Here is a 15,784-nt window from a genome sequence, read left to right on the forward strand (position 1 = left end):
GGATTTTATTATATTCACAAATATTTCATCAGCGTGAGGAACAAAAGTTCAGTCCATAGCTCAGGGAACTATCAGACACTTAGGCACCAACTCTCTTTTAGTGGACTCCTGAGCTGACATAAAAGTACTCATTCTGTCCAACCTCATGAAACATGCTTCCGGCACCCATAGACTCTCCATCAAAAAGCTTCTGCCCTTGGAGTACAGATTTGGAATTTCCTGAAAAGAGGAGTTATTTTGAATCATTGTAGGTAAGTGGGAAAAGAGTTCATCTATAAAAGTTCCTTTTTTTGAAGAATTAAAAAAAAAGTGATTTTATAGATCTAAAGGCAATCCCTTGACTGTACTGGGACCAAAAGAAAAAGATATTTAGGTCAGCTGGAGAGCAGCAGTGTATTATATTATTGTGAAGCTGGAATCCTAAGTGAACAAACTCTGAGTATGTGAAGCTATTTGTCTGTTTAAGAGCATGCATGCACATGCACACACACACACACACACACACACACACACAAACAAGAAAACAGGGAACTCTTCATTGCCTTAAGAAACCTTTCCTCTCTACTTAAAATAAATTGTCATTTTATGGAATGTAGTTTCATGAAATTAAGCCACATTTGAGTTCACTGAATGCTCCTAAGTGATCTTCAAACGTTCTGGATAGAATAAAACCTGGAGCATGTTTTGCCAAACCTGAAGGAAATCTATTCCATATGTCTCTGATTCATTTACAGTTTAATCTTCAAAATATTGCTTTGCAAAAGTAATTTATGTCCAAGAACCTCTTTACATGCCATTGACACATTATCTTGAAAATAGGAAGTCCATTTCTGCCAAAGACAAATAGGCCCTTACAGTGCAGGTTGTGGGTCTGGTTGTGGTGACACAAGTCCTGGATAATTTGCAAACTTAGTTAAGAAGACTTTTAATTGTCTATGGTGAATCTCTGGTGTGTCTGTTCATGTTTACTGTTGCTAAGAGAAAAGAGCAGTGGAGCGGTTTTCTGGATACTTGGATTTTAGTTCAGGCTCTGCCTCTAACTAACCGTATGGCATTGGATATTCCATCTTTGTGAAGTGAACCAGACAATCTCTAGAGTCCCTTTAAATTCTAAAAATTTATTAGTCCTTTGGGTAAAATAAAACAAAAAAAGGTTTTGAGCACTGGGACCTTTCATGAGTTTGACTCAAATGTGTTCCCTTACAGGGACCTTTTTCTTTAGGTGAATGAATCTCTTTAAATGATTTCTTCATTAAAGAAATTAAGGTGTTATAATAGGGGGAAAGCATTCATTTTGGAGCCAGAGTACCTAAATTCAAATCCCCACTCTACTGCTCACTGCCTGTATGAGCTCTTGCAGGCCTCCCTGGGCTTCACCTGTAAAATGAGAAGGTTGGAATTAAGGGCAGGTAATAGTAAAGGAGGTTGAATATAAGGTAAAAAATCATATTAGGAATGCTAAAGTTCAAAATGTATTATGGCTGGGAAGAAAAGCTAGGTACAAAAAAAGGTGATTTGGAGTTCAGGGAGGGAGGGTGTTTTTGCTATATTTAGAAAAAAAGGAAAGGATGAGTAATGAATAAACTCAAGTGAGTGGATGGGACAGTAATAACTGATTAAATAGACAGAAGACAATCACAGCCTTTCATTGCTTCCATTCTCTCTGCTGGAGTAAATGATCTTTGTCCTTGAAATTACAGTACAAAAACTTTGCTAGTAGGAAAATAACATCCAAGATAAGTGAGGATATAGTAAGCTCCTAGGTGTCACTGGTCAATTCAAGAGGTCAGATCCAGATGAACTCTATTTCTGGGGCTTGAGAAAACTGGCAATTGTGGTCACTTAGCTAATGTCAGTGATTTTTGAAAGATTATGGAGGTGATTGCACATGAAACAGGAAATCTACTATGTACAATTTGCCATTCCCTACAAATATACAACAAATTTATCATGTAAATTTTCCCCCTTTTTTCCTTCCCTCCCTCATGTAGAGATGGCTGCCATTCAACACAAATAGGTACATAGATTTAAAATTGTTCCATACATACTTCTATTTATCAGTTCTCTCTCTGGATGCAGATCTTTCTTCAAATGTACTTTATTTTTAATTTTGTATTTGTAATAGTCAAAATGACTTAGTTGCTCAAAGTCATTCTTAAAGCAATATTGCTGTTGCTATGTACAATGTTCTTTTGGTTCTGCTCACTTTGCTCTTCATTCTTTCATGCAAGTCTCTCCATGCTTTTCTAAGATCATCGAGCTCATCATTTCTTATAGCACAGTAATGTTCTATCGCAACCATTCACCACAACTTGTTCAGCCATTCCCCAATTATTGGCCATCCCCTGCAATTTCATCCTTTTTATTGGACTGTGTTATGGAAATGCTTGTTTATTCTGTGAATTGAAAATAAATTTTCAAAAAAGAAAGAAAGATTATGGAGACAAGAAAAGATACTGCCAAATTGGAGAGAGGCAAACTGTCTCATTTTCAAAGAAGAGGAGATAATAGACTGTACAAACTATAAGCTAGCACTTGACCTCAATTCCTGATAGAATCTTAGAACGTATCATTAAGGAGATGGTTAGTGAACATGGTAATCACAAAGAGCCTGTACGGCTTCATCAAGAACATGTCATGTCAAGCTAACCTAAGTTCCATTTTTAACTGAGGTACTAGACTGGTAAATCAAGGGTCTGCTGTAAATATAGTTTACCTAGATTTTAATTTGATTTTAATTTAATTTTGATTTTATTTGACAAATTTCCTCATGCTTTTCTTGTGGAAAGATTAGTGAAACATGGGCTAGATGATAATGCCCGTAGGTGGATTTAAAACAGGCCAAAGGAACAATCACTAATGATTTGGTGTCACCTTGGAATTCTCAGTTTGAGTGCCTCAGGTATCTGTGCTTGGCCTTATGCTGACTTGTATTTTTATCAGTCATTTGGACAAAGACATAGGTAATATCCTTGGCAGATTTGTACACCTCACAAAGCTGGGAGAGTCAGCTAACATGGTAGATAACAGAGTTAGGATTCAAAATGATCTTTGTGAGGTGGAACTTTGGCCCAAATGTAACAAAATGAATTTTAAAAGGATGAATAAGTGATCTTTGGATTATTTCCCCTCTATTGCTTTTCATTCTTTTGTGAGACTATTCCACTCATAATCTCTCACTATCTCTGAAAGATGGAACAAGAGAATTCATATTCTAAATCATATTGCTCTGGACTGCCATATTTCACAACCTGTGGTTTTTGGCCAAGGCAGTTTTTAGATTATTTTCATCACTCCATTATAGCAATTGATTTACTTAAGTTAAAATTTCTTTTTGTAATCAATTTTGATATCTTGTCCTTTGTCTATTTCTCATTTTTAACACCAATCACATATTTAAGTAGCTCAGGTTAAAGTTGTTTTATTCATAGGTATATCTTTTCCTCATTTTTATTTTCCTAGTTTTGCATTAATTTTGACCTTTTCTTAAACTAATTGGTAATCTTACTTGACAGACAGCTAATTCAGGAATGATTCTTACATCAGTAACAAAGTTTCCTTCCTGTTAAAATATAATCAACTTTTTGTGATGTTATTTGGTTCTTGCCATGTCTAGCACTTTCCATTCCTTTCTTAAAGAAACTATTTATTATGTAAAGAATGAAATTTATGTGAACTCATTCATTCCCTACTCCTAAACCATTTGTTCCAAAATATTTTTTCCATCTTGCCTATTGCCTACTTTGCTTTGAAGTCTTGAGTATTACTGTATATGTCCATCTAATTAGAAGAGCCTAATTCTTTACCATTTCTTGCTCTGCAGTAGATACTCGTGCATAAACTTCAGTTAGTTTCATTATGGTCTTTCTGCAAATACTTAAAACCGAAATGTGAAATGAACAAATGTGTAGAGAAATGATGTTTTGGTGCATTTTCATGAGTGATTAAGCCAACTCTCCCAGCTCCTTTATTTGCCTGTCCAAGGAGAATCTGAAAGACGTCATTCTATTTAGTTATGACTTCATTTTATCTTTTTTGTCTATAGTGAGAATGTCAAAACTGGTATAATTCCATTTCTTTAGTAATGTGGGCATTTTTTTGTCATTGGACAAAGTCCTCATATTTATGGTACCTATAGCTAAGTTAACATTTATAGGTTATCCAAAAAGAAATGGAATTCTTAGTACTCTACTTTGTTTTCTGCTCATCTGCTACCATCATTGCAGTAGCAAGAGGAATCCAAATAGAACTTAAGGCCTTTTGTAGTTTTCTTTTTTAAATGTGTTGCTATGACTAAAATATTCACCACCAAACAGCCAACCTTCTGGAGATGAGCCTCTCTCTTCTTAGCAAGACTAGTTCTCAGAAAGTAGGTATAATCTATTGCCAGAACCATATTCAAAACATTTCCATCAGAGTACAACTTGCCAGAGTTGGATCTGTATTGGAATAGGCTTTAATGATCCAGGATCACTTCTACACTATGATGAGGCATTAGATTAGGACTTCATGAAACCTGAGTCAGCTAAGTAGGACAGTAGATAGAGGGCCAGGCCAGGAGCCATGAAAGTTTACTTTGTTCAGTTCAAATATGGCCTCAGACACTTACCAGCTGTGTGACCCTGGCCAAGTCATTTAACCCTCTTTGCCTGAGTTCCTCATCCGTAAAATGAACTGGAAAAGGAAATGGCAAAACATTACAGTATCTTTCCCAAGAAAACCCCAAATGAGGTCATGAGGAGTCAGACATGACTGAAATGACTGAACAACAGCAACCATGAAACCTATGAGTCACAGAATACTGTAGTCCCTGAAGAATCTAAACTAAGGATTACCCAAAGGCAATGGAAAAGCACATGGCCATCATTCTAGGTACACACAAAGGATAGTGAAAAGTGGCTTTAAAAGATGTCACTAAAGAACTGTATGTGCAAAAATAGGTGATCTAGTTATATAGTGAGAGCTTGAGATAACCAATGAACAGCCCACTAATAGCCCTTTTGTAAACAGTTAACTCAGTGCCTGATGCATAGTAGGTGCTCTATAAATGTTTATTATACCTATTATACCCTCACAATGTTGAGCAGAAGCAATAAAAGTCCCTGGCACATTGGGTGGACCTTCTGAGGTTCTGAATGTAATCTTAGCAACAGATCACATCTGCTTTCTGAGAAACAGGCTAAGTATAGAAAGATACATCCCAGCTAGTAAAGGATTTTTAGCCATAGCAACCCATGAAACAAAGAAAGATTTGGAGTGTTTTGTTGACAATAAGCTCAACATAAGTCAACAATATGATGTGGCAACCCAAAATTCAAATACAGCCTTCAAGGCAGCCTGCTGCCTTGAGAAGCATAGTATCTAGAACTAGGGAGGTGACAATTTCAATGTACTTTTCCTCTTGCCAGACCATATTTAAAGTTTTGTACTCATCTCTGGCACATTACACTTTAGGAAGGACATTGATACATTGCAGAGCATCTCTATGATGGTTACCAAGGTGGTGAAATACCTCAAGATCATGTCATGCTGTGATCAATTAAAACAACCAAGGATCTTTACCTCAGATAGTCCAAGAAAAGAAGGTTTAGAGGAAATATGACTTCTTTCTTCAAGTATTTGAAAGAGTATTACAGAAAAGATGAATTCAAGTTTTTCTGATGAGTAATGGGGACAAAATTCAAAGCAGTGGATGTGGAAAGGAAGATTTGGGCTTGATGCAAGGAACTATTTATAATTAGAGAGATGCAAACATGGAATGAGCTGCTTTGGGAGGTAGGGAGTTTGTCTTCAAGCTCTGGAGTCACTGAATGACTACTTGTCAGATGTATTACAACGAGAATTCTCCTTAATTTTTGGTTTGGACTAGTTGGGCTCCAAGGTCCCTTCAAACACTAAATTTCACTGCGTAACTAGAAGACTTCTAAGGTCTTTTCCAACTGTAAATTATACAACTTTATGAAATTATACTATGAAGTTATGATTCTGAACAACTTAGAGAGTATTGGGACTTGTCTTAAAAATGGCATAGAGGAACCACAACTATCTATTTCTTTTTTAATTTATGTATCAAAGAAAACATTCCTGGTTGAGTTTTGTTTTGTTTTGTCTTGTTCTGGTAAACTAAGGAAGTTAGATGGTACAATGGACAAAACTCTAGCCTGGAATCAGGAAGATGTGAGTTTAAATCTAGTATCAGATAGTTACTAGCTGTTATGACCCTTGACAAGTCACATAACCTCTGTTTGCCTCACTTTCTTCATTTGTAGAATGGGGATAATAATAGCACCTATCTCCCTGGGTTGCTGTGAGGATCAAGTGAGATAATAATTGTAAAGTGCTTAGCACAGTACCTGGCACATAGTAGATGCTATATAAATGTTAAGTATTATTAGCTAAGGTTCTTATGGCTATGGATCCTGAAATCACTTTAAGTGAAATGTCAAGGATTGTAAGCTTCACCCCTATTTCCACTTCAAAAATGGTCATTGTTACATTTGTGTAACACTTTACAATACAATTATTTTTCTACTCATCTCACTTTGCTTCTCACTAAAGAATTTGAAAGCAGACAGGGCAGATATAGTTGGGAATTATGATGAACTTAAAGCCAGGAGATGTGCTTTTGAGTCCTGACTTTCATATTAAATTGTGTCCAAGTAATGCTGGGTAAGTTACTTACCATCTCTAAATCTCAACATTCTCACCACTAACAGAGATGAAAATACTTTCACTCCCTATGTAATAGGACTGTGTTAGTAGAGTGCTTTATAAATCTTAAAGCACTATAGAAATAGAAGCTATCATTGCTTTTTTGTATTGTTCTTACAGAGGCAGAGGGGGATAGTGGGAGAGTTGTTGTTGTGTTGCTCAATTATTTTCATCATATCCGACTTTTCATGACCCCATTTTGGGGTTTTCTTGGCAAAGATACTAGAGTAGTTTGCCATTTCCTTTTCCAGCTCATTTGACAGATTAGGATACTGAGGCAAACAGGGTTAAGTGAATTGCCAGATTTGAACTCAGAACATATGCCTTCCTGACTCCAGGCCCAGCACTCTATCCACTGTGCCACCTAAATCTAGAAAGACCCAGGTTAAAGTCCTGCTTCTGACCCTAAACAAGTCACTCTTAGTGCCCTAGGCAACTCCTTATGACTTTGAGTTACAGAAAAGGCACCCCACCTACATTGGTAGAAGCTATTTCTTTATCTAGGAATTCCTTATACCAATGAATTATAAGTCCAATCCATATCTCTGTCCTTATTGTTATTATTATAGGTGAGGAAATTGGTTCAAGTTTAATAACTTCCCCAATGCTATATGGTTAGTATAAATGGAATTGGAAACTGGCCCTTATGATTCCTACTTTCTTATACTACATAGTGCCATGTTTGGAGATCATTCAAGGTACTTATGAATTACTTGAGGATACTGATCAGTAGCTTAATTATGAGGACTGATTTTTATATTCCAAATTTCCTATAGTTTGTTATGAATAGTCAAAAGGATATGGAAAATTTCACCATTATACAATGAACTTGTGGCATCTTAGAAAAAAGCCACTTATGTAACTAATGCCCAAAGTAGATTTTAACTTTGTTCCAAATGATTAAACAATTGCATAGGCCAGTGATTTCCACCAAAATTCCCTTGAGTCATATTCATATTATGAAGGGGATACATCACAGGTCATTTTGTACATGATTTGTCTATGAGTTATAAACCTATATAAAAAGAAGTCTATCTGCAAGGAAGTGTCAGATAAACCTCTCAGTGTTGCTATCTTCATGAATGTAATTTCTTGATTATTGATTTTTCTCTGCTCTCCCTTCTCACTCAACCCTTTGTCTCTTACACAAGAGCTACAAAATAGGGTGGGGAAAGAGGACAAGGAATGCAAAGAACTGAGAAGATAGTAGGACAATGGTAAGCAGCTCTAGAAATCTGTGTTAGATCATTGGTGTTTGATATCAGAGAGAATCAGGATATTCTTAATATACATGCACTCATGTATGAAACCTATATATTAGGTGACCCAGGTGAGGCAGTAGTAATACTATCACACAGAAATCTTTCTTGCTGAAAAAGTGGATCACTGAGACTCAGTATCATGACTACCATACATGCTCAAATGCAAAAGTCCAAAGGGTGTTTGGAATGAGCACACAGAAGTCCCCATTTTTTATATTCTTCTTGCTTTTGTTCAATTGTTCAGTCATGTCCAACTCTAAATTACCCCATGGACTATACTGTCCATGGAGTTTTCTTGGCAGAGATACTGGATGGAGTGCTTTGCCATTTCCTTCTCCAGTGGATTAAGGCAAACAAGGTTAAGGGATTTGCTCAAGGTCACACAGTTAGTGAATGTCTGAGGCATTGCTGGCCTTCTAGACTCCAGGCCTAGCACTCTATCCACCAAGGCACCTAACTGCCTCCTTTTTTTATTTTTATATCTTAGCCAACATTTTAATGGGATTTTAATTACTTCTCTATGACTCACTGAAGATAGTATGTGGGATATGGGACATAGCAAGTGACGAATACTTAACTCGTAGAATTGTTTGCAGGAATGAAGAGTGTTGCAAAGTGAGTACTATAGACCATGACTGGAAGTTTAGATAGGAGTCATATTGGAGTAAGCATTAAACATTAGGCTGCAGATTTCATATTTCATACTAAAAGCAATAAGGAATCATTGTAGCCCTTAAATAGGAATATATCATGTTCTAATATATTTTTTAGAAGGTCATTTTTTCAGCCACATGGTATGTATTCGAGGAGGAAAGACTGGTGGCAAGTAGACTAATTAGACACTAATTGCAAGTTTAGGTGTGACCTAAAGAGGACCTGAACTAGCTTAAAGGCTGCATGCGTGGATAAAGGGGAGTAAATTGAGAAAGTTAATTTGGGATTTCAGTCTTGTTCTGGATTTCACCAAAGTTAATGTTGTAGCTTTTCCTTAAGGAAGGGGTCTTAATATTTTACTAATTCCTTTTGGGACTGACATTTTCCCCCATTATATCAGCATGTTCAAATTGCATAAATAATATGTATTTTCAGCAAAACTGCTTTTTTTAACCTTCTGGGATAGCCCTGGAATGCTAGTCCTCTCTAGAGTTGGATTAAATTCTCTATCTTCCTATCTTTAGTTTTCCAACCAAAACTCAGTTTTGTGTGCTGTTTGCTTTAGTTATAAAGGGCCAGGCCCTGACCCTATCATAACCAACCACCTTGAGCCTAAAATGGAACTGTGTCTAAGTATCCTCAAATCTTAAAATCATAGGAAGGGCCCTGAGCGGTCATCTAATCTAATCTTGTTCCCCATGCAGAAATTTCTTGAGTGGCTCCCCCCTGACAGATAAGTGACCATTGAGTTTCTGTTTAAGTACTTTGAGAGTTAAGTCATCTTCCACTCCAACTCTTTTAATTACTGGAAAATTCTCCCTGACATGGCAACCCCTTTAGAATACCACAAAGACATTTAGCCTTGCTTCCATAGTATGCCACTTCAGCTATCTGAAAAAAAAGCTATTTCATCCTCAATAAATCTCCTCTTAAGACTAAAATCACTAGTTCTATCTATCCTATTTCTGTTATATTCTAGTTCATTATATGACAATTTCCAGAGAGATTATTATCCTGGTCACCTTTGTCTAGAGGTGCTCCAATTTGTCAATTCCTTTATTATAACATAGTGACCAGAGCTGAAAAAAATATCACAAATACTTCCAGCCAACTGCAGAGTGTCATGAGACTATTGCCTCCCCTTTATCTGGATGTTATACTCAGATTAATTACGCCCAAGACTACATTCACATTTTTAGAAGCTTCATAGATCCAACAATCCAACAAGCATTTATTAGGTGACTACTAGGTCCAAGGCACTATGCCCGACAAAGAAAAAATGTAGAACAGTTCCTACCCTCAAGGAACTTACATTCTACTGAGGAATACAATGTGTGAACAGATATGCATTTTATTTTGAGGAAAAGGAACAAAGCGCTAAGAGCAAATGGGTTCACAAAAGGCCTCCTGAAGGATATGTATCATGAGCTAAATCTTGAAGGAAACTAGACATTCTATTAAACAAAAGTAAGGAAAGAATGCATTTCAAAGTTGGGGTAAAAGCTATGCATGGAGATGGGAATTGAAGTGCTAAGTTTAGGGAATAGCACATAGGTCTGTTTGCCTGGATTGGAGAGAGGATAAAAGGGAGTTATATGCAAGGTAAGGCTGGTGGTGAACTGTCATAGGTTAATTGCCTAGCTGAGAAGTCTGTATTTTGTCTGAGGCAATAGACTGACAAGAAGGAGTCCATTCAGGAACCAACAGTAACAGTCCAGACAAGAGGTGATCACAGTCAGAAACAGGGTTAACATCTAAGTAACTGGAGAGAAACTAGGAGTGCTGGTTCATCATAATCTCTAGGTCAACCAAAATTTTTTACATTCATTGCTCTTGAGTTCTATTTTGTACTTTGGAAAGTTATTTTTAAACTCAAATTTAGGACTTTATTCCCATTTATTCCCATTATTTATTTATTCCCATTATTCATATATTCCCATTAAATTCCATCTGGTTTATTCTAGTCCATTGTTAACATATTAACATTTTTCTTACATCCAAGGAATTAATTATTCCTTCCAAATTCATGCCATTCAACTAAATTTGAAATATGTTTGTGTATGTATAGGTATATGTGTGTGTTCAGTACGCAAAGAACTATGCCAAGTACTGAGAAAACAGTGATTGAAATCTCCAGCAGTTTAAAATCTAGCAGTCCACTATAGAATCGATGGCTATCATCATTTAAAAATATTGACTGAGACGAGGTCAAGTACAGACCCCTGTGGACTTCCACTAGGGGTGTTCCTTCAAAGTGACACTAATTTACTGATCTTTAGCTACAGGTTTTTTTTTTCAACCAGCTTAACTAGTAACATTCAGCTCACATTATTCTACTACATTCAGAAAGTACCATGAGATATTTTTTGAAACACTGTTTCTATAGCATTGACCTCAATTTTCAATCAGTACATCAACAACCTTTTGTTAATCACTTACAATGTGCCCAGCATCATACTAAATGCTGGGGATGCAAAACAAAAGGAAAGAAAGAAAACCAGTCCTTATCCTTAAAGAGTTTACATTCTAATTGGAGAGAAAATATGTACATAAACAGGCATATACATAAACAGACATATAATGTATATGAACATATATATGACCCCATCCAAAATATAAATAAGATTTATTTGGTAAGATTTTTTCTTAATGGGCCTATCCTGGCTTCCAGTGATCGCCACTGTATTTTTTAAATGCTCATAAAGCACATTTCTAATGATCCACTCTAGAATTTCTGATACTTTAGTCCATTATGCTATATTTATTTTAAAAAATCAATAAATTTGAAATTTACAAAATTTTGAAATTTATAAAATTGTTATAGCTGTACCACTATATATATATATATCAGAAATCAGCAAGGGGCCCCCAGTCCTGATCCAGCCTATAGTATAGGCTTTGCTGAAGCAATTTGAAGGCAGCTAAGCACAGAATGCCAGCCCTGGTTTCAGGGATTCTTATTTTCATGAGTTCAAATCCAGCCTCAGATACTTACTAGTTGTGTGACCCTACCTTGTATGCCCCAGTTCCTCATTTATAAAATGAGCTGGAGAAGGAAATGGCAAAGCACTCCTGTATCTTTGCCAAGAAAACCCCAAATGGGGTCAGAAAGAGTTGGAGACAACAGAAATGACTCAACAGCAATAGCAATTTGATGAATACATTAATACTTTCTGGATAGATGCATGCAATGGAAACAATATGTAAAATGTTTGGTTTCTGTCCTTTGATATACTCTACAAATTGTATTTCTCCAAATTACCTCTTTTTAAAGCTTCATTCTTTTAGCAGCAAGGTATCTGGGGATAATCCTGATTTTTAAATTGTGTCCCAGATAAGCTCAATAATTCTTTCCTTAAGTTTCAAAAGCTGATTTGGAGATAGCAACAGAAAGACCCCTTTTAAAAACCATTTCTCCTTTCCCACTGAAAAAATGGGAGTTGGTGGCAAGGATAGCGACCATCTCTTTCAGGTATTGCTGTTTCCTCACATTGACTTCATTACCCTGTGCTAAACAAAGACAACAAGTCAAAACATTCCAGAAATGTAGAACACATTCCACTGAAAATGGTGGTGGATTAATCAATCTGAAGAACTACATATTCAATTTTGGTTTTCATAAAGGACTGTTATGTCACAGTAATGAGATTTCCTATTGTTTTACAACCTGCACATTGGTGATACATATAACAATAGTTTCTATGTCTGACAGTTTTCATTCATCTACTTTTTCTTTCTTTTTTTCACCAAGGAGAATAATGATCTAATCTCAACCCCCTCAAAGTTAGCTCTGAATTACCTTTTATTTTATTTCATTTTAAAAGAAAAGAAAGTATAAACTTTTCTTTACTTTCCATGAATATATTTTATTACATTCAAAGGAGAAGAATTGAGAGGATGTTAAAAATTGTTAAGCTCAAATGCGTTTCTCACATAATATTACAGCAAAGAAAGTGTTTCAACAAAAAGGACTCAAATAAAATAAACAGATTATTTTTAAAGCCCTCTTGGGGAGTACAGGGAAGAGAGGAAGGAGAATGTATTCTTTATTTGCTGACAAAATCAGTGTTATTGGTGGCAGGAAAGTAACATTTTGGGTCCATCTAATGAAACTTTAAATTTTGGTAGCACTAATATTTCTAATAATTCAGTGAACTTCTTTGGAAATCATTCATTTATTTTTTCTAGACCCTGGGTAAGGAGGTTTTGGTTCCTCATCTATGATGAAGCTAAGATCCAGTTTCATAGGTGATGGTGCTGCCCAGAAAGAAACGCAAGATTTTACACTTGCTTGAAGATAAGACTGAAGAATTAATAAGTGCTAATATTTTTGTTTTTGTTCAAAATAATATCTTGAATTCATCAAAAAGACTATGAAACTACAAGTGGGGAGACAATATGAAGATGTGGTTTTAGAGAAAACATACACAAACAGCAATCAAACATGGGTAAAAGAACTGGTTATTGAATAGATTTTCTTAAGAAAAAAAAAGACAAAGTTGTCCTCATTCTGGAGCTGTTAACATGACCATATCTGACTCTTTGTGACCCTATTTAGGGTTTTCTTAGCAAAGATACTGGAGTGGTTTGCCATTTCCTTCTCCAGCTCATTTTACAGATGAGGAAACTGAGTCAAAGAGGATTAAGTGACTTGCACAGGGTAACACAGGTAGTAATGTCTGAGGACAGATTTGAATTCAGGAAGAGGAGTTTTCAGGTCTGGCACTCTATCCACTCTGCCATCTAATTGTTCATTTGATGGCACTTAACCTGGGAATCTTATTTGAAAATAATACTTCCAGATATTCTCAGATATCTATTTTTATCGTAATGGTATCATAGTGAGTTGCATAGAAATCTGAGAAGTTCAAGTTACAATTGCAATTTGATACTTGAAAGCAGGCAATGATGTAAATCAATAACTTTATTTCACAGGGGTCACTTCTTGCAAAGATAAAACCCCATACAAAATTAAGACTTTGGATCAAGGTTTAGAAATTTTTAACTCATTGAAAGACTTCTTTAAAAATTCAAGGAAGAAATGTGATGCAAGGCTAGAAGGTTCAGATGGTGCTATATTGTAGAAAGCCTTGACTGCCAGGCAAAAGAAGTTTGGATTTTACTTAGTAGACAATAGGGAACTATTGATGATTTTTCTGCAGAAAAATAGCTTAATGTAATCTCCATATTAGAAAGACCATTCTGGAACTTGAATGAAGGGTAGATTGAAGGGAAGAAATAGTAAAGGTGGAAAGATCTGTTAGAAGGATATTGCAATAGTACAAACAGGTGGCAATGAGGGATTATACTGGCATGTGAGCAAAGGGAACAGAAGAGGAGGAGAAGGATGCAAGAGATGGCTATACAAAATATATATTTTGTATATATACAAAATATATATTTTGTATATATACAAAATATATATTTTGTATATATACAAAATGGCCAGAACTTCATAATTGATTGCATGCAGTAGTTAAGGAAAATCTAGTGTCAAAGATATCATCATGGTCATGAACATGAGAGTGGATGAATGGTAGAGTCACATATAAAAGTAATGAAGCAAGATGAAAGGGTAGATTTAGAAGGAAAGAAGACACATTGAGTTTCAGAACCCAGTAAACATTCAAGTAAAGGTATCCTATGGACAACTGTAGCTCATCCAAATTTCAGAAGAAGAGGCCAGAATTAGAAATCCAAATGTGGAAGTAACTTGCATAGAAATTATAGTTGAAGCCATGGGAATGAATGAGATTACTAAGGACTAAAGAAACAAATGTAGAGAGAAAAGTGAAGAGAAATAACCCAAGAGTAGGTGCTGAGAAACACCCATATTAAGGGATGAGGTGTAGAATGAAAAGTCAGAAAAGAAATATTTAGAGAGGTAGAAAGGAAACCAGTTGAGTATGGTATCTTTTGAAGACAAAGCAGACAAGAGCATCACGTGGTAGAGAGTGGTCAACAGAATAAAAATCTACTCTGGTTTCCTGATTCCTAGTTCAGTTTTATTTACTACCCTTGCATAATGGTATTATGGAATGTTTATTAATTAAAGTTTGAAGAAAGACATAAACCCATAAAGTCAGCTCTGCTGGACAGTTTTTAATGATCTTTGACACTTTTGTTTATTATAAATCTGATAGTTCACCTGTAATCTGAAGTGCTACCTCCAATTTATGAATATAGATAACATGAATGATGGTTTTTTCTCCCTTTTTTGAAATCAAAATTATGGTGACCTCCTCTAAAGTTTTATAGTAATAACTTATCACATAGAATATGTTATCCTGGGGCAGCTAGGTGGCGCAGTCAGTAGAGCACTAGCCCTGGAGTCAGAAGGACCTGAGTTCAAATGTGGCCTCAAACACTTGACACACAATTACTAGCTGTGTGACCTTGGGCAAGTCACTTAACCCCAATTGCCCTGCCAAAAAACAAAAATAAAAAGAATATGTTATCCTGCATTCATGAAAATTATGCCAGCAAAGTAAAAATACTGGCTGGTCTTAAATAGGCTTCAAGTATAAGTGCAACACAACCTGTTATCTGAAGATCAGCCTGGCTAACTTCAGAGATGCTGTTCACCAGAGGGTTGGTTCACCAGGTGATAATTGGATCATAGGATCACAGAGCTGAAAGGTGTCTCCGAGGTTATCTACTCCAAACCCCTTCATTTTCTAGATGAGGAAATTGAGATTTAGAGAGGTAAATTAATTCTGTCAGGGTCATATACATAGTATGTAACAAAAACTTGATTGTTTTTATTGTTTCATTTTACCATAGCAACTCATAAAGACTATCCGTTAAGGCATGGATAGATTTTGATCTGCCTCTGTGAAAAGAGTACCCATACTGATGTAATCTCTGATCTTTTCAAATACTACTCTACACTATGGTGAAAACAGAAAAACCAGAAAAACTAAGTAATTAGGAACCTCTGGAGGTGATTTCACAACTCTATTCCCTAGTCTCCAAATGAATACACACACACACAACTCAACCTGACACTGCTGCAGCTCTCTTCCTTTCCAAAAGCTATAGATATGGGTATGGTGGAACATACCTGTAATACCTGCTACTGGAGAGGCTGAGGCTAGTAGATTTCTTGGTCTCAAAATTTCTGAGGTTCAATAGGTGTCAAACTAAACAGTCAAATG

This window comes from Trichosurus vulpecula, chromosome 1, assembly GCF_011100635.1.
Source record: "Trichosurus vulpecula isolate mTriVul1 chromosome 1, mTriVul1.pri, whole genome shotgun sequence".
NCBI lineage: Eukaryota > Metazoa > Chordata > Mammalia > Diprotodontia > Phalangeridae > Trichosurus > Trichosurus vulpecula.